This window comes from Myotis daubentonii, chromosome 12 (genome assembly GCF_963259705.1).
Source record: "Myotis daubentonii chromosome 12, mMyoDau2.1, whole genome shotgun sequence".
Taxonomy (NCBI): Eukaryota; Metazoa; Chordata; class Mammalia; order Chiroptera; family Vespertilionidae; genus Myotis; species Myotis daubentonii.
Window position 1 is genome coordinate 66,101,884 of NC_081851.1, and position 22,201 is coordinate 66,124,084.

The window sequence follows — 22,201 nt, forward strand, 5'->3', positions numbered from 1 at the left end:
GTCGAAGCTGGCAGTCCCGGGAGCTAGGGGTACCTTGCCTGGGCCTAAAGCGAAGCCCATGATCGTGGGGCCGCTGCAGCTGCGGGTCCCCGCTGCCCGGGCCGGACGCCTCAGCCAGAGGCTTCCTGCAGGGGCAGGGGCGGAGCCCGCACGATCGCAGCACACACACACCCCCCCCCCCCCCCCGCTGCCACTGCAGGTCCCCGCTGCCCAGGCCGGACGCCTAGGCCAGAGGCGTCCGGCCTGGGCAAGGGGCCGATCCTGCGATTGGAGAGTGATGGGGGTCAACGCCTGAGGGCTCCCAGTATGTGAGAGGGGGCAGGCTGGGCTGAAGGACACTCCCCCCCACACACACCCAGTGCATGAATTTCATGCACTGGGCCCCTAGTCTAATCTAATAAAAGAGAAACATGCAAATTGACCACACCTCCACTACGCCCCAAGCCATGCCCACCAGCCAATCAGAGCGACTACATGCAAATTAACCCAACCAAGATGGCGGCCAGCAGCCATGGAGCTGGAGCAAGCAGGAGGCTTGGTTGCCCCAGAGATGGAGGAAGCCAAGCTTCCCATCTGCCCTGGCCGGCTGTGACCTCTGCTCAAGGCAACAAAGTTTCAATTATAGAAGATAAATAAATCCCAGATACTTGCTTCCAGCCAGCCTCCACTGGGAGCTTGGGTGGCTGAAGGCCATGGCCAGCCTGCAAACAGCCATCAGCCCCTCACCCAGGATAGCCACACCCTCATGGGGTAAGGGTCCCCACTGGAGGGCTTGGCCAGCCTGCAAACAGCCATCAGCCCCTCACCCAGACTGGCCAGGCACCCCAGCAGGAGCCCCCACCCTGAAGGGGGTGTGGCCAGCCTGAAAATGGCCCTCAGCCCCTCACCCAGGCTGGCCAGGCACCGCAGTGGCGACCCCCACCCTGAAGGGGCTGTGGCCAGCCTGCAAACAGCTCTCAGCCCCTCACCCAGGCTGGCCAGGCACCCAAGCGGGATCCCCACCCTGATCCGGGACACCCTTCAGGGCAAACCAGCCGGCCCCCACCCATGAACCAGGCCTCCAGGCCTCTATCCTATAAAATAAAAGGGTAATATGCAAACTGACCCCAACAGCAGAACGACTGGGAATGACTGGTCACTATGACACACATTGACCACCAGGGGGCAGATGCTCAATGCAGGAGCTGCTCCCTGGTGGTCAGTGCACTTCCACAGGGGGAGCTCTGCTCAGCCACAAGCCAGGCTGATGGCTGCCAGTACAGCGGTGGTAGTGGGAGCCTCTCCCGCCTCCTCAGCAGCGCTAAGGATGTCCAACTACAGCTTAGGCCTGTTACCCACTGGCAAGTGGACATCCCCCGAGGGCTCCTGGGCTGCCAGAGGGATGTCTGACTGCCAGCTTAGGCCCAATCCCCCGGGGAGCGGGCCTCAGCCAGCCAGTGGTCATCCCCCGAGGGGTCCCAGACTGCGAGAGGGCACAGGCCAGGCTGAGGGACCCCCTGAGTGCACAAATTTTTGTGCACCAGGCCTCTAGTCCTATATAATAAAAGCCTAATATGCTGTGTCTGGTCATCCATTCAACCAATCAAAGCATAATATGCTAATGATATGCTAAGGCCACTCAGCCGCTCGCTATGATGTACACTGACCACCCGGGGGCAGACAGTCGACTGGTCGACCAGTTGCTATGACATGCACTGACCACCAGGGGGCAGACGCTGGTAGGTTAGCTTGCTGCTGTGATCTGGCCAATCAGGACTGAGCGAGATGGGCCGGACACACCCTGGAGCCCTCCCGCAGTCTCTCTCAGGCTGGCCAACCTCCCACATCCCTCCCCAGCCCCAATCATGCACCGGTGGGGTCCCTTGGTCTAGCCTGCGCCTTCTTGCAATCTGGAACCCCTCAGGGGATGTTAGAGAGCCGGTTTCAGCCCGGTCCCGCAGGACAGGCTGAGGGACCCCACTGGTGCATGATTTCGTGCACCGGGCCTCTAGTATTGTAATAATTATGTATGATGTCAGATGAGTACTAGATTTATTGGGGTGTTTACCCTGTAAGTTATATAAAGGTCTAATCAATAAGTTGTATACCTGAAACTAATATAATATTGTACATCAACTGTAACTGAAAAGTAAAAAATATTTCTTTAAAAAGATCACTGAACTTTAAACATCTTTTTGTTTCACGGATGATTCTCTCATTACACCAATGAAGAAAGTGGAGAACAGAAAAGTTGAAGGACCTGACTCGTGCTCACAGTGGCACAGCCAGTGATAGTTAGGCTAAGCCCTCTCATCTCCATTAAAAAAAATGTTCTAAATGTCAGCGAAAGAACATCGGGACACATACAGCAGTGTTCTTTCCATTAGGAAGGGATCAGAGATGGCTAAGTCAATCAACTAAAACATTCAGAGGAATTAAGATGCAAGCAAGGCCTGGGCCTGGAGGAATAATACTCAGTCAATCTAAGGAGGCTGATCTCTTGACATTATTTATTCTCCATGGTACACACTGTACAGTCATTGGTTAGTTAAGAGGAAGTTTTTCCAAGGTCTCAGGATTTCTGTTCGGTTTTGTTTTTTCCAAATTGTTTCCAACAATATGAATTATTAACAGCAAGCATTTTTTAATGAAAAGTCACTATTTTCTGTGTAAATGGCAAGCACACTCACTACATTTCAACAATTTCCTGTTATTGTACAAAGTTTCCTTATAAGACATAAAAGTTAAAACCACATACACCTACACTAAGTGGAACACTACTATATGAAACCCATCTCAGAAAGACTGGTTAGTATAATTCTATTATACATCCTACCTGTTATTCAAGTCTACCTCCCTTGTTTGAATTACTTATTATAGTCCTCCAAGTGTTAAATACAGAGCACTATATAACCCAGCAATTCCACTCCTAGATATATATACCTAAGTTAAAGGAAAATGAATAGCTACACAAAAACATATACATGAATGTTCACAGCAGCACAATTCTTTAACAGTCAAAAAGTAGGAACAACCCAAATATCCTTCATTTGAAAAATGAATTTAAAAAATGGTACAGCCATCAGTGGATATCATTCAACAAAAAAAGGAATGAAGTACTTGGTACATGCTACAACATAGATTAACTTTGACAACATTATGTTGTAAAAGAAGCCCGTCACAAAAGTCCACATATCGTATGATTTCATTTATATAAAATGGCCAGAACAGGAAAATCTACTGGGACAGAAAGTAGATTAGCGGTTCCCTAGGACTGGAGGCAGGTGGAGTGGGGGTGACTGCTAATGAGTATGAAGTTTGTTTTGGAACTTAAAAAAATGTTCTAAATGTCAGTGAAAGAACATCGGGACACATACAGCAGGCAACCAATTAATGTATCTCTCTCATATCAATGTTTTGCTCTCTCTAAGTTATTTATAGAACTTAAAAGCGTAATTACTCTGTTTAATAAACAAAAGGAGGTAGTTTTCAGAACAGTATAATGCATAAATTATAAAAGCGATCTCTAAAACTTTATTTTAAAATCACCTACAACGGAAAGTCAGTTGAAAGGAGCTTTAGAAATAACTTATTGTACTGGTTTGCAAACCTTTTTGGCCATCAAACCCTTCATTCAAAAATCTCACCAAGAAGTCTCATATATAAAACAAGAGCAGAGCAGATCCCTTCAGATGTATCCTCTGCCCCCAGACCTGACTCCTCACCCTGACTTAGATTCCCTCCTCCCTCAGAGACATTAAAGAACATCATTGGGAACCAGTGGCCTAGACAAACCCTTCATGTCCCAGATGATGCAATGGAGGTCCAGATTCACTTTTCCTTACTGCTAAGAGGGTTATGTATCTAGACTGCCTAGTAGTTTGTTTACTCCTCAGATGATCTTCACAAAAATCACAACTCACATAATTTTTGAGACAGATGGGGCCTTAGGGCAGGCATGGACTTCTCATTCTCAGTCTAGTCCACTCTGCCTCTTTCCAGAATAGATATAGGAGAGTGAGAAATACTATATAAAGTGATTTACATAAAATAATCCTAACCTCACGACTCTGGAAGAAAAAGCACACCCATTTGCAATTGAAGAAAGTGAACTCCGAAACATTCAAACACGCCCAGACTATATAACTGGCAAGGTTGCAGCAGAGCTAGGATTTAAACCTGCATCCATTTAGCTCCAAAGCTTGTATTCTTCCCAATAAAACAAATTATGTTTGGGTAGCACAAATACCAGACTATAAAAGAAAGGGGGAATCCATGATACAGGCAGAGGAAAATATCAAAATAGTGTCAAGGTGATAGGTCCTATTAACAGCATTGAAATGGGGTTATAAAGAGTACATTGCTAATACATTAAAAAAAGAATAAATAAAGCAACCATAAGACCCACAAAGCAAAGCCAGATTTACATTAATGAGGCATAGCTGCTTAATGTAAAGAAATTTTCATAAATATATATTCAAGAAATCAATAAGAAAAAGAAATCAATAATTAAGCAAAAGCATGAAGTCCAAAAAGAAAATAAATTACAAAGTTACAAGGCTGCTACAAGAGAGTAAATTACACTCTTCTTAAAATAAAAATATTTATAAAACATAAAATGTCTTTCACATGTGCCAGGAGCCGGTCCATCCTTGCTGTTTCAAGGGACCTGGCATATATAGCATACGGTTCTTAATATGTTTGCTCACCTTCTTGGCACTGTGTTTTAACCAAGGTCACCTCTCCGAGAAAGGTTGTTTCCCCAGGTAGGAATTTTTCCCTGAAGTCAGGGAGGGGATGCCTCTCCTAGAAAGGTTGTTTCCCCAGGTAGGAATTTTTCCCTGAAGTCAGGGAGGGGATGAAACTCCTTAACTAAGTGCCAGGCGGGTAGTTAATCACTACAAACAATCATGCTTAAGCTGCATAATCTTTACTACCTGGAATGGAGATAAGAAACGCCCTAACCTTTGTAATAGAGATTGATAGGATTGAATCAACTGGTATAAATACAGATGTAACAAGACAGAAAGAGAGAGAGCTTAGAAGAGAACTCAGAACACAGAACCTACAAAGAGCGTTCTCTGGGGACAGAGGAGCTTCGCTGGAGAGAGCATGGCAAAGGATCCTGGACGGAGGCTGGCCTCGGAGCCTGGAGGCAGAACCTAGCGAGAGAACATGGCGGGAGATCCTGGACTGAACCTGACTACAGAGATATGGCAAGAGAACCTGACTGGAACCTGGTGACTGAACCTGGTTGGAGATCTGAAGCAGAACCTCTCTGGAGATCCAGACCAGAACTTGGCTGGAGATCCCGGGGTCCAACCCCAGCAGGTCCAGGGGTCCCCAAAAGTGTGGACCTCCAGCCAGGTTCAGTCACCAGGCTCCAGTCAGGCTCTGTAGCCATGTTCCCTCGCTAGGTTCTCCAGCCAGGTTCTGTCTGAGATCTCCAGCCAGGTTCGGTCACCAGGTTCTAGTCAGGCTCTCCTGCCAATCTCCGCACTCAGGTTCAGTCCAGGATCCCCTGCCATGCTCTCTCGCCAGGCTCCGCCTCCAGGCTCCGAGGCCAGTCCCTGTCCAGGATCCTCCGGCATGCTCTCTCCAGAGAAGTTCTTCTGTCTCTAGAGAACGTTCTGTGTAGGTTCTGTGCCTAGGCTCTGTCTCTCTTGGTCCTGTCTTCCAAGCCCTGTGTCCTAAGTTCTGTGTTCTAAGTTCTGTCTCTCTCTGTCTTGTTACATCTGTATTTATACCAGTTGATTCAATCCTATCAATCTCTATTACAAAAGTTAGGGCGTTTCTTATCTCCATTCCAGGTAGTAAAGATTATGCAGCTTAAGCATGATTGTTTGTAGTGATTAACTACCCGCCTGGCACTTAGTTAAGGAGTTTCATCCCCTCCCTGACTTCAGGGAAAAATTCCTACCTGGGGAAACAACCTTTCTAGGAGAGGCATCCCCTCCCTGACTTCAGGGAAAAATTCCTACCTGGGGAAACAACCTTTCTCGGAGAGGTGACCTTGGTTAAAACACAGTGCCAAGAAGGTGAGCAAACATATTAAGAACCGTATGCTATATATGCCAGGTCCCTTGAAACAACAAGGATGGACCGGCTCCTGGCACACATGTTTAACAAAACACCACAGAAGTATCAGTTCTTAATGCAAAGCCTGTCTTATCTCAGCTTTTCTCTAGAACATCACTGTCCTGATTACCTGGAACTTTGATGAAAAACAAATTCAATGTTTATGCTATAGTCAAAAGTATCAAAGTTAAGTTACTACAGAATTCCACATAACTGATGAACTTCAGAAGCAATGCTCCAGAAGTTATAGAGGACAATACTCCCCCCAAGAAATTAAATGATGAAAGTAAAAAGAAACTTGAACTGGTGCTAGGGTTGCTTCATATTGTTTTCTACTCCAAGCACCTCTGGAAACGCCAGACTATCAGGGAGGATTAGACTGCAGGATCAACACAGTACATCTCCCCTGAGTGTTAATTTTACTGTATTTTGGAAATAATACTTTACCTTCAACAAGTACATAAGGTAGATTACAGAATTTTCATGGAACCTACATACTCAAATATGAAATTAATTATAATACTAGTAAAGGCTATGAAAGAATGTCATAAAGGCCATATACTATACTAGAAAGGTCTGACAAGTCTTCCTTGACTAGGTAAAGTAGTGAAACTAAAGGGTACTACACTTATTGGGGTGATCCTTTTGTAAGTTATATAAATGTCTAATCACAATGTTGTATACCTGAAATTAATATAATATTGTATATCAACTGTAATTGAAAAGTAAATTTAAAGTAAATTAATTGATAATAACCATAATAATATGTAAACTGTTGAGTATTAAAATAGGACTTTATAATCTTGGAGAGTGAGAATACCAGGCTTTTAGTTAACACAAATCCATTGCATTTGCATATCACACAGTACAGTACACCACTTTCCTTTACACTATTTGACACTGTGGCAATCTGTGAGAAAGAAAAGGTAGGAATTTTACAGATGAAGAAATGAGTTTATGCCCAAGGTCACAAAGCCAGAATGTGAGCTCAGGAGGTGGCTATAAACCTATAGGACGTCCTCCGGAGTATTACACATATCCACACATCTACCACCTACACGGTATCCAGCAGAAAGACCCCAAATATCTTCATTTACTAACTGGGAGGCTGCCATGTGCCAAAGGTTTAAGATACAGTTGTGCTGTCACTACATCACAGAACTTCCCTTAGCCAACAGATTAATTGTGAAAGAGTAATCCCATATATTATCTGTACCTCCACAACCAGCAAATATAATATCCAGTTAACTATCCCATTTAAAAATGAAAATGCTTTCATATAACTTTTTAGAAAAACCATGAAACAAGTTTTATACCTACTGACTGTTTACATAACACCCCTGGGTTCATCACCCACTGGATTCATTCTCCTCTTATGAAGAGTGGCTTCAGAAGCATGCACAAGAGCAGCACAGCAGATCATAAACCTGGGCTCTCTGTTCAAACCCTACTACTAACCACGCCTGTATAATCTGAGAAGGTAACACCAAGCCCCTCAACCAGCACCCCCTCTTCTGCCCTTTCATCCCCATCCCTTCCTTCTTTAGTAATAAAATAAGAAAGCTGGGTCTAGGTGATGGTTATCGATGGAACAGTACCCGCCCCTCCCCCACCAGCATTTTAGAAATATGTTGGGTTCTTTCTGTTTTTTTGTCTTCTAGCATACTCATACCTCATACTGTATTACATTTTCCTTTATATTACAGTTAGAGAATTATATTGATTTATTTTAATTATGTGAGTAAAAAATTTCATTAACAATGAATTCCCTTCCAGGATACTAAAAAAGATTATCACAAAGTATTTATTATAAAAAGGGGGCTTTGGGTTAGATAGAATTAAAAATTAGTTGACTAGATGTCAAAGATTCTTTCCAGTCCTATAACTTACTGATTCTATTAATATTATGAACACTAATAATTAATGAATGATAAAGGCCAGTGTACATGATGATTGTGAGCCAGAACAAAAACATACTGAATCTGCTTCTGCACTTGATTACATAATTAAATTTGTAGAACAACAATTCTATCCCATTACCTAGGATGTTATTAGAACACTGTGTACTTTTAAGAAAAAGATAAAAAGGTAAAAAAAGAAAATCACTATTATAGTAGGAGCTTAGGAATACAAGTTCAAAAGGAATCCCTGAGGTTGGCAAAGATTCAGCCCACATGTCCCAATTATCAATTTAAAAAATCATTATTTAATGAAATGGGCATAATGTGAAATGAATCCTAAAATATTAAGATAAAGTTAAATAGATCTGGTGTATTCCCCTCTATCCCAAAACAGAGAAATTGGTGCTACATTTCAAATGACACTTATCAAAAGTTATTAAAGTAGAAAGGTGAAGCTTTAAGGATCAACCTTCCCATTCTGGGAGCATGGGGTAGGAGGTAGGGAAGAGAAGATCCAGATAATCAAGGGGACATGATATTCGTTAACCACAAAAGTTAGTGTAAACCTGAGGATATGTTTGTATTGATTTGAGAAAGAGATGGGGAATAGGAGAAACATCCATCGGTTGCCTCCTGCATGTGGCCCAAGAGAGATCAAACCTGCAATCTGGGTATGTGCCCTGACCAGTAATCGAACCCACCAGCCCTTGGTGTATGGGACGACACTCCAACCAACTGAGCATAGATTTTATTGTCCACTTTTTCTCATGAAGAACATGAGGTTAAAAGATATTAAATAACATGGATTTCCAGCAATCAGGATCAGGTGTAACAAAAGCCTTTCAAAAATAAGCCTAAAGCTCTAAATCAGGAGAAAAAAGTTATCAATGATTACACAAAATTGACTCTATAGGAGAATGCAGTTAAGCGTTATCCAATTACCTAATTTTATGTATGAAACTGTTTTGTATTTAGTACCTGGTGCCTCTATATGCTAAGTGCTTTCCTATACACTATTTTATTTTATATTTCTCATATTTTATCTTAGTTGATAACATATTTGATAAAATTTTTATCTTTGGTAGCCTCCACTAATCCAATCATAAAGGAAAATAGAACAGTGGTTGCTTGGGGTGAGAGAGAGAATATGACTATAAAGGGATAGCACAAGGAAGTTTTGTGCATGTGTGTGGTTTTTTGTGTGATTTTTTTAAAAATTGATTTCAGAGAGGAAGGGAGAGGGAGAGAGTAATTGAAACATCAATGATGAGAGAGAATCATTGATCGGCTGTCTCCTGCACGACCCCTACTGGGGATTGAGCCTACAAACAAGGCATGTGCCCTGACCAGGAATTATTGAACCATGACCTCCTGGTTCAGAGGTCGACACTCCATCACTGAGCCACACCAGCTGGGCTCAAGGGAGTTTTTTAGAGTGATGAAACTATTCTATAGCCTAATTGTGATGGGGATTACACAAATCTATACATATTTTAACATTCACAAATGTACACCAAAATAAAAAAAGTCAATTAAAAAATGTTTACCTGCATTTCCTTAACAACATGATATAGAAAATGGTAGGTACAGAATATTTGTCCCAGACTTCATTTCCTTTCAATGCTACAGATTACGCTTTTAGCTCATGAAATAAAATACTTTGTAGAAACACTTTAGTCCTTTGATAGTTCACTTTTTTATGGAGATTCTAATGAAATAACTACAAACTTACCTTTTTAAAATCATATGAATGTTATGTCAACTTTTTTTAAATCAAATTATAGCAAATAAAGACCACAAAAGTATTTGCCTTCCAAATATCTTTATAAGTTCCACTACACAAAACTCTATATTTAAATTAAGTAAATTAATAAGAAGTCTCTACTGACAACCACTTCAAAATCAGAAAAGAGAAAGAAAAAATTACTGAGTATCTTCCTCCATAATATGTCAAACATTACTGCATTCTTTTGAAACCGTCTTATCTCACTGGACAATCTCCTTAGCCCTGGGAGGGAGAGATTTTCCCAATTTTATGAAGAAAGAACATGGAATTCACCAGGTTAAACAATGCAGCTCACAGTTCAGGGCTAATGAGATAGTGGGGCCAAGATAAGCCAGAGCAAAGTTTAACAAGCAAAACTTTGCTTATTAAAATAAGAACAAGTTTAATAAACTACTTTACATTCTTGTTTTTTCATACTAAATTTGTGAAATCTGCCATGAATTTTAAATATACAGTGCATCTCAATTTGCACTAGACACACTGCAAGTGCTCAATGCCATACGCGTTTAATGGGTACCATCCTGGATAGTGTGGCTTAAACACAAGAGTGTTTAGTGCATACTGATAACTACAAGGTAAGATTAAATCTATAATAAAATTTCATGCTGCAGTAAAATAAATTTGTTGAAAAGTAGTAACAAGAAAAATTTAGGTGTTAAAATTTGTGAGTTCAAAATTTTACTCTTATTCAACAGGAAGCACTTCAAGGTCCTAGTTTCTTGAAACTCTATTTTACTGATGAAGAAACCAGAAAAGTAAATAAAGAAACTTGTTGCATCAGTAAGGAACTCCCAGGAAAATCTCCTTTTTGAATTCTAGGCCTCCTAGAATGAAACTTAACATCAGACTCACCCATAAATTAGCCAAAGACTGATTATCTGGGTTTGAATCCCAGATATGCCATTTAATAATTGTGATATTTCCAACCTGCTACTGCCTCAATTATAAAAATTGGACTAACCGCAGTACCAGACAAGAAGTTGTGAAAATCAAATGAGTTAATACATGTAAAGTACTTGAAGCAGTAATTGGTTGTACATAGCACATACTTAGTAATACTGGTTGTGATTATTGTTATTAAAAACAAACTGATATAGCTAGGTTAAGATGCACCACATGAATTTAGATACAAATGCTTCATCTGAAAGGTAAGAGTGTCACCAGCTTTGCAGTGTTTTAAGAGTAAGGGTGGGTTTCTTGGACACAAACAGCTACCTCTCTTTGGGCCAGGCTGAGGCCACATGGCACTCCTCAACCCCAACTTGAAAATACCTACATGCTGAATTAGCCGTTGTTCCTTGGGCCCATGACACACTGCATCTTGCCTATGTAGTATCCTGCCTATGTGGTAAGAAACTGTAAAGCTCTATTTCGTTATGGAGTGGAAACCCATCCCTTTTCTCCCCAACTGGGTCTTAGGAAGGTAAAGAAGAAACATCACATTTGTTTTTATTTTACTCACACCTTATGAATTATATTCTCTGTACAAAATCCATTCACTTGGAGGGGGAAAAATTCAGCTTATCATGTCTACCTCTAGAATACAAAGTTTCTCTTTAACTAGACAGACTAATATACTTTCCAAGGTTACAGAATAAGTAAGTGGCAGAGGTAGGCCTAGAACAGTGATGGCGAACCTATGACACGCGTGTCAGAGGTGACACGCGAACTCATTTTTTTGGTTGATTTTTCTTTGTTGAATGGCATTTAAATATCAAAAATATAAGTCTTTGTTTTGCTATGGTTGCAAATATCAAAAAATTTCTATATGTGACACGGCACCAGAGTTAAGTTAGGGTTTTTCAAAATGCTGACACGCCGAGCTGAAAAGGTTCGCCATCGCTGGCCTAGAACATAACATGTTATGAAAGTTTAACATTTGTAGAAGAGAAAAAGGGAGGTGTAGAGAAAAGGAAGTGGCTTTGTTACTACAAATTTCACTAGTTTGTAAGATCTTAGTTCTAATTTATTTATTTATTTTTTTTTTTTAATTGTGGGTTTTCTATAACATGTTTCTCCTTTAGAATGAAAACCTAACCAGAGAAAACTAAAATGAAGTTAATCAAATTTAACACCATTACAGCCACCAATATCTATGCCTTATTTTAAAGATTTGTTCCCAACATTTTATTCCTTATAGTCTTTGCTTAGTGCCTTAACTGTGTACCGAAGAGGATACAAAAGAAATACCAGACAAAGTAACTCAAATCATGCACAAATTCAATGCATGCTGCTTTCTTTTACTGCTTTTGCAGGTTGTTGTTTTTTTTATGTGAATAGCAAATCTACATATATAAAAGCCTAAGTGATCATTATGATCCGTCGACTGAATGACAAGTTGACCCGTCGCTATGATGCGCACTGATCACCAGGGGGCAGAGGCTCAATGCAGGAGCTGCCCCCTGGTGGTCAGTGCGCTCCCACAGCCAACCTCCCATGGTTCCTGCCCCAGCTGGCTGGCCTCAATCGGGACTGGGCGAGATGGCCCCAATCGCCAGCCAGGCAGAGGGACCCCACCCATGCATGAATGTGTGCACTGGGCCTTCAGTATCTAATAAGTACCACAGAATTTTGGAAGACAAAGTGATAATCTAAGTGAACTGGAATAGTCAGAAACTGCTTCCTAAAGTAACAGTATTACAGTAGGTAAAAATTAGGTAACAAATTTTAGAACCCAACTTAACACAATAGGGAAGAAGATTCAGGTTGGTGGACAACTCTCTTCCACCCAGTTATTCAGGAATCCAGGTTGCTTCATTATGGCTCTGCATTCCCCTAGTTCCACACTATGGTATCTAGCCAGCCAGCAGAAAATATAGACAACCACAACCTACCATTTCTCCTCACATTCCACTGGCTAGAATTCAGTCACATGGGCAACAAGAGCTACCTTCAGGTTTGGGAAAAAAAGAACAAATTTTGGTGGACAGCTAGTAGTCCCTGCCACAAGGAGGATTTGAGATGAACCCGGAAGGATGAGTAGAATGTAACCAGGAATGAGGAAACCACATGGATGAAAACAAGTAAGTCAAAATTAAGCAAAAGTATATCTGGCTATGTTCTGAAGAATAGTGAGAGAAGATGAGGTTGGTTGGGTCAATGGCCCCCCAATGTAAACTGAAGACCAATCCCAATATATGTCAAGGTTTCTACCAGTCTACAATGAAGTGAGAAAAATAGTACAAGTTGATAATGTGTTAAGAATGCTAAGTTAATTTTATTACTTTATACTTATAATTCAATTTTCTACGACTTACATATAATGTGATATCATAAGGTTAAAATTTCATGATTTAATTTTTACATTAAAAATGTTTTTAAATAGTGGTTAAGGCTATCTACAGTTCTAAGACAATGCCCTAATGCATTTTTCTTAACTAAAGTCTGTACTTTATTTAAATTTCCTTACTTTAATTTCCTTAGCCTGGCCAGTGTGGCTCAGTGGTTGAGTGTCAACCCAAGAATCAAGAGGTCACCAGTTCAATTCTGGTCAGGGCACATGCCTGGGTTGTAGGCTCGATCCCTAGTAGGAAGTGTGTGAGAGGCAGCCAATCGATGATGTTTCTCTCTCACCTCATCTATGTTTCTATCTTTCTATCCCTCTCCCTTCCTTTCTCTCTAAAAACCAATAAAAATATTTAATTTTTTTTAAAATTTCCTTCGTGTTTTTAATGTCCTTCTTCATTTCCTGGATACTATGTTACACTTAGTCATCATGCCTCCCTAGGCTCCTCTTGGCTATAACAGTTTTTCAGACTTTTTCTTGTTTTTTACAAACTAGGAAGTTAAAAAACTGAGACCCTAAATGTGTCTTACTCAAAAGAAGGTGCTTAACAACTTTCCTAAAAAATTTGCTATAATCCAAATTATATGCCCTTAAAATTTTGAACAGGTCTATGTGTTGGCCAAAGCCGTGGACCTGAGTTGGCAGACCAAACACATTTGGAAAGTAGATCCTACAATATCTTTCCCAGTAATTACATTAATACACAGTATACTCAAAAGAACATAGGAATAAGCTGTCACGGTATATTAAGACCAGGTAACTCTAAAATAAGTAACATCATTCCCAGTGACAGGACCATACAGGCAATGGATTAATTCTCTTTAAGTAGCCATATTATGGAAAAACAAGGTAGAGAATTTTTTGAATATCCAGATAATTCCTTTTTGCTTTTATTTAATGGCAGGAGTACTCATAAAATATTAAATTATATACATTTTTAGGATTAAGTTGTGGCCAATGCTAATTATAACATGCTTGGGAAAAAGTTTAACCTACACTGATTAAAATTCTATTTCCAAGGAAAAATCTAAACCACAGAAACATTGCTTAGTTTAGAACACGAACATGCACATAATTGCCAAATACAATCCCTGTTTAGATGTCTCTCTTACTAAAACACTGTAATTACAAAACCAAAATGAATTTTTAAGTGTTTCAAAATGAAACAGTCCTTGCATGATTTTCAAGGCATATAATTACTTTCCTGAAAAGGTAAATACTCCAAGTTTCAACTTAATATAATATGAACTGTAGAAGTTAACACAGACTGAACATTCTATTTTACTCTAAAATAGAAGCCACCTATGAAATTCAGGACATTTTAAATTAACAATCAAATGCTAACTAAAGAAAACTTATTTAGAGGCAAAAGCCAATGCTAATTTCCACGGCCATTTATGGACAATGCAAACCCGCAAGCTTACTGAATGGGTTTTTTAGACTCCTCATATACATTAAGTGATTATCTACCCAACAAAGAATGCACTGTAAGGATATACAACATTTCTCACTTCCCATTCTCTCTTTCATCAACTATAGTCTGGATTTTTTCCTCTATCATTCCATTGAAACCACTTCAGCAAAAAAGTCCACTTTCACAATGCCACGTCCAATGGCCACTTCTCTGTTCTCGTTTTAATCTGTCTCTTGGTAGCTTCCCACATGAATGGCCTCTTCCTCCTTGAAATGCTAGCCTCTGTTGGCTTTTGTGACACCACTCCCCTGGCTTTCTTCTGACCTCACTAGTCCTTCTCTCATGCACTCCTTGGTTGGCTCTTCCTCCACTGGACCTGCTGGGGCTTCCTACCACTCAGACACTGGTTACCTTCTCTTAGTCCTTTTCCTCTTCCATCCTTCCCCTACATTATCTCCATGCTGACCGTTCCAAAATATATCTCCAACACAATCCTCTCCTCTGAGCTCCAAACTCTGAATCAGCTGATTACCTGATACTTGGTGTCTAATAGTTCTATGAAACTGAACATACTCAGAATAAATGTCATAATTAGTCCTCCCCCTTCTTACCCCCACTTGCCCTCAGTTTTTCTCCATCTCCATAAATGGTAACAGCATCCACTCAGATTCTCTACCTAGAAACCTAAGAGTCACCTTTCATTCTTTCTTTCCCCTCACTCCCCAAATTCAGTAAGATCAGCAAGAGACCTGTCAACTTTACCTCCAAAATATATCCTAAAGCTACCATTTTCCATCCATTTTAATTGCCACCACATAATCCAAGCCATCATCATCTTTTGCTTGGACTACAAGTGACTTCCTTTTTTCACTCTTGGCCAAACCAGAACCCCACCCACCCAGTCAGTCCTTTCTCCACACTGTGGAAAAAAATAAAAATAAAAATCTTGACATATAATTCTGATTATATCATTTCCCTGTTTAAGACTCCTTAATGGTCTTACATTAAGCCTAGAGTGAAAATCAAATTTCTACCAAAATCTGCAAGTTTTATAAAAGTTGGTTCCCACCTATCTTTCTAAGTGTAACATCTCCCACTCCCCTACACTGACATTCCAACCACTCTCTTCGGTCAAGTAATCCAATAGGCCATTTACTGCCTTGGCTCTGTGCAAATTGTCCAGGCAGCCTACAATGGTCTTCGCAGACTTTTGCTTAACTACTACCCTCCTTTCTTCCTTATATCTCACAATATAGCATTCCTTTGTGCTTATAGTTTAGCTTCCTTTCAGGTGTCAGCTTTCACTAAGGCTGACCCACTATTGGAAGCAAGCTCCCCTTGTAGTTTCTCTCTGCCTCGACTTACTTCCTTTATGGCTCTCATTACAACTTGTTTGACTCGTTTGTCTGTTTTCTGTTTTTTGGCCTGTCATTCCCTCTAGAATTTTAGTTCTACAGCTCCACAGTTGTGAGGACCATGTTGATATTGTTCACTATTATAGCCTCAACATCAGACCCAGCACACTTGGAAAGAACTCGACTACTACTTGTTGAATGGCTTAGTATTAACACATTGCGTACCGCATAGAAATCTCTAAGACATACGCCAGGGACCGCACGTTTTTGGGCAAACTGCACATTATTTAAATCATCATAATGCACTTTAGGTGTTGTTTTTCAATAATTATAAAATTTTTATTTACAAAAACAATTAAACAATTAAAGTTCCTAGTACTTTTTTAACGTATGGTACTGCATAAAACATTTTCCTCTATGAAGAGGGACCAAACAAAATTTACATAAGTATCTAGATTCGCTCCTTTTTCCATGGGCGTGAAAAACGAGAACACTTGTGAGCGGTCCTTAACAGATGGCTCGCGAAACACGAGAAAACTCCTGAGTGGTACAGAATGTGTTAAAAAGGAGGAAAGTCAACTAAATTGCTCTACTATTTTATATTTTTAGGAATTCAACACCAGGTATGAACAAAACTGCTTCAGTTTATCAAAATGTCTTTCAACTATTGGTCCTTTTACTACTTTTAAATATATATGGGGTCCATTTTATGTGAGAGTAACAATACAACAAATGTAAAAGTATTAACAAAAAATACTGCTTCTAAGAGCATTTCCTAGTCTCCAGTGTGTTTTCAAATATTTACTGCAATCGAAATACAGAAGGTAGGCATTATTTCCATTTTACAGATACAATCATTAAGGTTCACAGAGGTCAATGAATTGCCTAAAATAAGAGTTTTTAGTGGTATAGTTGAGGTTTGAACCCAGTTCTCCTGGCTCCCAATCCAGTCAGTCCTTGTTTCTTTTACTTTTTCTATTTTGTATTTCTTTTGGTGCATACTTTCAGTCTTTTTATTTTTTACATATATTTTTTTATTTTGAGAGTACATTTATTTAAGCTGGGGACAGTGAAACAAGGATGGGCCTAGGATAGAAGAAGCAACAGGAGAGAGCTTAGGCGGAGCTGCTTTGGCTCTTTGGAAACGTTATGGGAAAGAAGTGAGCCTGGAAGAGGTTGCTGTCAGCTCAATGGAGAGTCAGAGAAAGGGAGCCTTGGGGACAAGTTCAGGAATTAGTCCTGGACGAGCTGCCATTGCCCATTGCTCCCCTAATTGCAAATTTTGTGGGGTCCCTTAGAGTTTAGGAGGTGCACACCTGTAGGGGACTAAAAGGGAGAAGGAAAAGGCATACTCCCAGGAAGGAGAACATGCCACCTTCAGCCTTTTTAAAACTAGAGGACAGAGTAAAGTATACAAATCCTAAGTGTATAGCTTGATGAATTATTACAAAGTGAGTACACCCAGATCAGAGCAGAACATTACCTGCAACCCAGAAGTCTCCTTTATTCATGCTGCCTACCAATTAACTACCCTCAATGGTAACCACTAATGTGGTCACCAGTAATATGTAACTTACTATATAGAAGTTAGGAACTATATAAAAATGCTTTTTACAAAGAAATCGTTTCATAAACTAACACCAGACAAGTATCCAGAAATGAAAAAAGAAACTACCTTATACTTCACAAAATAGCATTCCTTTGTGCTTATAGTTTAGCTTTCTAATAATTGGACTGCAGGTGTATCCTTTATTATCTCTGTACAACCAACACTGACCTGAGTACACAACAAATAGGGAGATTCCAGGGTATCAAAAAGCCAGCTCCTGATCTGATGAACTTAACTTACCAACAAATGGAGAAATCTGTTTCTACCGGTGATGAAAACCAAAAGGAAAAGAGCTATACTAATCTTAAAATCCAATGAAGATGGTAAATGACTCTGAAAGCCAAAAGAAACCTAAGCCATAAAGCCCTCAAGAGAATTCTTTAACACAGAAATGAGCAGTAAGTTCTCTAAATCTTAAAGAATGGATGTTTTATAGAAAATAAACTAGGAAAGTAAGGCTGTCTCATTCTATCTGCCAAATAAGTCTTTAAAGTAAGCATCTTATGGGCCAAAAATCTTATATAAACACTAGAGGCCCAGTGCACGAATTCGTGCACCAGTGGGGTCCTTTAGCCTGTCCTGTGGGATCAGGCCGAAACCAGCTGTCTGACATCCCCCGAGGGGTCCCGGATTGTGAGAGGGTGCAGGCCAGGCCGAGGGACTCCACCGATGCACGGGGAGGAAATGCAGTAGGGTTCCAGGGCGTGTCTGGCCCATCTCGCTCAGTCCCAATCAGGCCAGACCCCAGCAGCAAGCTAACCTACCGGTCAGAGCATCTGCCCCCTGGTAGTCATAGGGAGCGGTTGAACATCCTTAGCATATCATTAACATATTACGCTTTGATTGGTTGAACAGATGACTGGACAACCGGACACTTAGCATATTAGGCTTTTATTATATAGGATTTAGGTACAAATTATTAAACTACTACATCTGTTATTGAAACTCAAGAGAAACCATACACTTAAGTGCAGCAATGTAAAAATAATGTAGCCAAAAGTAATTACCTTGAAACTAAATAACCCATCAGAGAACTGCCAACCTGTAAACAATTAAAAATGACCTTAGCCTACCCACTATTGCTTGATATAAGCTGGTCGTGGTTCCATGACTTACTGACTTTTTGCAAATTATTTAACCTCTCTGGGTCTCAATTGCTGGTCTAGTAACATCCTATCCTATGTAATAATAGGCTAATATGCAAATCGACTGAACGGCAGAAAGACTGGTCGCTATGGCACACACTGACCACCAGGGGGCGCCGCTCAGCCAGAAGCTGGGCCCAAGGCTGGTGAGTGCAGCGGTGGTGGCAGGAGCCTCTCCCACCTCCATGGCAGTCAGACATCCCTGAGGGCTCCCGGACTGCGAGAGGGCGCAGGCCGGGATGAGAGAACTCCCCCCCCCCCCGCCCTGTGCACAATTTTCGTGCACCGGGCCTCTAGTGGAACTATAAAGATAGTACTACCTCATAATTATTGTGAGGATTAAATGACATAAAGGTAAAATGTTTTGAGCAGCTACAGAAACCGAATAAATGTTTGATAAAGGCTAGCTACTGTTGTTTTCTCCAAACTGATGCAAATAAGTTACTTGAAGTCACATCCATGACTTAACACTACCTTTGAAACCTTCACAAACCTTGATGATTAATGGCTCATATAAATCTAGAACCTTAAAAGCTGAAGAAGATTTTAAAAGTCTCTGGAACATTAATTACACTTAATTCAACAATAATAAAACTCATGAGAGATTATTAAATCTATGCCTAAACATTTCCAGAGACAGAAACTTGCCATCTCACAACACATATAGGAAAAGTTCTAATTACTAGAATGTTCTTTTTAAAGATTTTATTGTCGGATTACTGCCTCTCACAAACTTCTTATCTGCAAAGCTGAACTCACTAGAGGGCATCACAATATTAGAAGAAATCATCTATCAGAAAGAATCATAAAAAGGAAAGCATCACTTAACATGTATTCCAGCTAATAGAGAAATACTGCATCCAGATGTATAAAGCATGCATGTTAATTAAAAAATTATTTTGTTTAAACATACATTAAAATATTCAGAAAGAATTAAAAGTAGGTTAGGTTATAAAATCATAATACTTACACGTTCTTATGTATAAGGTAAGTGATTCAGATTATCAGAAAGCTTGGGTTCTTTCCAACTGCACACTAAGTCATCCCAATAATTTTAAGCAACTTTATTATATCTTTACAAAATCAGAGCATAAAAAACCTTGTGACATACTCCAAGTCACCAACAGCTTTTCATAAAAATACCAGCGGCAAAAAGAAAATTATCAACTTCTATAAAAAATTCAAACCTGAATCTGTGTATAACCAATTATTTAAATAAAAACCGATTTTAAAATGTCTGTATTCATTTACAAAGTGATGATACAACTGTAAACGTTCATCGGGCTCCAAGAGTGGCCAGCAGAACTGTTCTCAAATATCCTCTAACTCCCACTTGTAATTCATAGTTACATATACAGGAAAAACATGAAAAACTTGGCACTGTTTATAGCACACCCTTCCACCATATCGCATTCCGATTCTTTGTGAGATTGCGTGACTAAGTTGTAGGTAACAGAGATATGCAGATTCTATCCTGTCAGGTAGAGGTTTCTACTGACTTCCCTCACTGCTACGTGGCTTCCTTCCTCCCACAAACCACTTTTGTCTCCATTTGCAATCCAGTTCAATGTTCCTTTATTTCATATAAATTTGTGGGTGTTTTATTTATTTTATTTTTTTACTTTTCCTTTGAACCAGTTATACCACTTGCCTGATTCCTTCACTGATTATCAATTAAATAAAATCCTTAAAACATGTTTATCTGTATGCCATTTTATCATCGCTTAACATACTAGTCAACTTTCTTACTATTGGAACAACTTTGTTCAGTAAGATATTGTTAGATTATTAACACGGAAAGATACTCTAAACAGTGAATATGAATTGAACCAGAAAGATCGATCTCTCCATATAAATTATTATACAGACCTCTGGCTTTTGTAAATATCAATCCCTACTGAATTTCCTTCCATGAATGAAGTCATGAGCACTGGATGAAGCAAGGAAATTAGATTTCAGAACCCGGAAAGCCGAATGCAGACTGTGGATAATGGTGAAGCCAAGGAACAGCAACCACAACAAGCTGCTGCCCATTCGTCTCCATTATCCACTTAATGATCCCTTTTAAAAAGTTAAAACAACTGAGGACAAGGGTCAATCCAAAAGCAGAACGCATGTGAGAAGACAAAAACATAAGTTTGGTAATCTGCTCTCTGAAAGGTTTTCAAATTTTGCCATCACTTTGAATGTGTCTACGTTCATCCATCCATCTATCTATCTTATCTATCTATGGAAGGCTAATATGCAAATTGTCCCCACGGGAGTTCGACCAGGAAGACAGATTGCTCGCTATGACATGCGCTGACCACCAGGGAGCAGCACAGAATAAAGGAAGGCACCAGCCAGCAGCCGGGAGCCAGGGAAGGGAGGCCCCAGCCTGCAGCCAGAAGGCCCCAATCGGCCCTGATCACTGGCCAGGCGTAGGGACCCTACCCATGCACAAATTTTGTGCACTGGGCCTCTAGTCCATCCATAAAAGTAAGTATATTTTCATGTCACTTCAGGAGAAATAAACACAAAAGTATTTAGTTTCACAAATTATCAAGAATGTAATTAGGGAGAATTATAAAGGAAGTAAAGAGATAAGAAACATATTGACAACAAAATCAAAGAAAATGTTCCAGATGTAAGTGATCCAAATGAGGAGACCTGGGTGGCTTCTAAGTCCACCATGTTCTTCTCCACATACCTGCTCTTTTATCCCAAAGACACTAACTAAAATGAAAAGGATCAGAATAATTTCAATTCCTTTTACTACTAAGAGGCACACTGTAGTGGCTAATTTACGTGTCAATTTGACTGACCAGTGAGTATCCAGATTAAACATAATTTCTAGGTGTGTCTGTGAGGGTATTTCAGCATTAGATTAGCATCTGAATTGATGAATTTAGAAAAACAGATTACCCTCTCCAGTGTGGTGGCATGATGCAATCTGTTGAAGACCTGAATAGACCAAAAGGCAGAGGATGGAGAATTCACCCACTTCTTCCCACCTCACTGAGCTGCATGGATGGGACATCTCATCTTCTCTCGCCCTTGGACTGGGATTTATTCACACCATTGGCATCGCTAGTTCTCAGGCTTTGAGACTCAGACTGAATTACACCACTGGCTTTCCTGACTCTCAATCTTGCAGACAGCAGATCATGAGACGTCTCAAACTTCATAATCATGTGAGTTAATTTCTCATAATTAATCAGGACATCTCTAAGCATGTCCTCGAATGAGGATTAACAACAACAACAAAAACCATACCACAATGCCTGACAAAGGGTAAGCACAGTGCATCTGAAATGGGTATCCTACAATTCAATTCTGACAGTCATTACCTGGATTAGCATCAGATCCCACAAGTTAAAGGGCAAAGTACCCAACAAGGCTATCGTTGCTTCTGATGTCCACAAGCTAACAGAATTTCTATCCAACTTGGCTACAATTTGGGGCTCCCACAATCCTCCTACAAGTGCAGTAATTTACTAGAATAGACAGAGCTCATTGAAAACACTATACATAAACGATTATAGTTTTATTATAAAGGATAAGACTCAGGAACAGCCAAGTGGAAGATGTGTAGGGCAAGGTCTAGGAAGACAAATTCAGATGTCACCCTCCCAGCAGATCAATGGGTTGATCAACCAGAAACTCCAT

At 40.2% G+C, this 22,201-nt stretch overlaps 1 protein-coding gene across 6 annotated transcripts in view; it reads right to left on the bottom strand.

The window, feature by feature from the left end:
* Nucleotides 1-22,201, bottom strand: part of LCLAT1 (lysocardiolipin acyltransferase 1) — a 199,204-nt gene that overhangs the window by 92,037 nt on the left and 84,966 nt on the right. Inside the window, exon 1 of one of the 6 annotated variants that reach the window (XM_059660245.1) lies at nucleotides 20,423-20,444. The exons of the other annotated variants lie outside the window; for them this stretch is intronic. The gene's annotated coding sequence lies outside the window, so the exon portion shown is untranslated. Of the gene's footprint in view, nucleotides 1-20,422; nucleotides 20,445-22,201 lie in introns of those variants that run through there. 6 annotated transcript variants of the gene reach the window in all.